Genomic DNA, 1,651 nt, shown 5'->3' with positions numbered 1-1,651 from the left:
GTCTGCGGAATATTCCACACAACTTGATTTTTAAGAGAAAATAAGGCTTTCACATTTTTCTTGATAAATAACACATTTTGTGTGCTTGCACTTAAAACAAGAATTGTGGAATTTTCCTGTGTTAATCTCTCATAATTATTTGAAAAACTAACTTTAAAACTGGCTGTCCTATGTATGCATGGAGAGAAGTCCACTCAGAAAGAATCCAAGCGAGATTTGAGTGAGGCGAAGTGCAAATATCTACACCACCATGCAGTCCAAATTTGAAATAAAGCTAATGAAAATAAAATATACATTTCTTAGTAACATTCTTAGTAAAACTTACCGTTCTGTTGCACCTTCTTGGCTGAGCTTGAGTGTGTATTAGTTCCTGGATCTCCGTATCTCCCAGGTTCTGTAACTCGCTCTAAAAAGAGAAATAAGATCACATAAATATCTTGAATACATATCACACATATTGGGCTGCACGGTGGCGCAGGTGGTTAGCGCGCTCGCCTCACAGCGAGAAGGCCCCGGTTCGAATCCCGGCTGGGACCTTTCTGTGTGGAGTTTGCATGTTCTCCCCGTGCATGCGTGGGTTTTCACCGGGGACTCCGGCTTCCTCCCACCGTCCAAAAACATGCTTCATAGGTTAATTGGTGACTCTACATTGTCCCTAGGTGTGAATGTGAGAGTGAACGGGTGTGTGATTGAGGCCCTGCGACAGACTGGCGACCTGTCCAGGGTGTACCCCGCCTTCGCCCTTCAGTAGCCTGGATAGGCTCCGGCACCCCCGCGACCCCGAAAGGGAAGAAGCGGTCTGGAAGATGAATGAATGAATATCACATATTACCAGGCGATTACGCTACTGCCCAACTATAGCCATAAGGAGACTTAAGTCTGGGTCTCCCTGTGCCAGTCCCCAGCCCAGATAAAATAAGGGTCTGTGTTTGGAAGGGCGTAACAATCTCTGCCACACCACCTATGCAAAGCAGTGGCAACAACTGATGAGATAAGCCGAAAGGTGAGCAACATATTGCCACTTGATTAGTCATCTTGGGATAAAAAAATAAAAATAAAAATAATAAAACGTCAACATTTTCAGCTTTGCACTAACTATCAACAAACACAGTTGCACATCAAAGATTTGAATCAGGGACAATTCTTTTCTGTTAGGCAATAGGGCCGAAAAACATCACTGCGGTCATGACATACATCGTTTTGTGATGTAAAAGGATGAGCCAGTTCATCATCCCTCTTATGAGCTCAGTGGAGTGCAGACTCTGCCACAGAAGTCAAAAGAGGCAAAGCCTTGGGGAGGAAGGAGAGCAGCCAAATACAAGGTAGGGAGTTTGTCATATCTGTCTGTAGGCTGTGACATTAAAACTCCAGTGATTAACTTCCTGAACTCACCCATCTCCTGACTTTATTAGCCAGCAGGGCTTTTTGACTGAGGGCTAACTGAGGACTTTGTATAAAGATCAGAAAAAGGAACGTCCGAGTCAGAAGTTTGCCCAACTTTTGTCAATACACCCGTTACTCATTTTCTCCCACTCTTTCCCTCCTCTCCGTTTCTTTCCAGACCTTTCCTCTCCTCATTATCGGAAGACTCTCTTATCCACAAGTTGTCCTTTCTAGAGGCAATCTCTCTCAAGTGCCCTCTATGGGCCTT

Source organism: Oryzias melastigma, linkage group LG17 (assembly GCF_002922805.2).
Source record: "Oryzias melastigma strain HK-1 linkage group LG17, ASM292280v2, whole genome shotgun sequence".
Taxonomy (NCBI): Eukaryota; Metazoa; Chordata; class Actinopteri; order Beloniformes; family Adrianichthyidae; genus Oryzias; species Oryzias melastigma.
Note: the sequence above shows the minus strand (reverse complement) of the source record.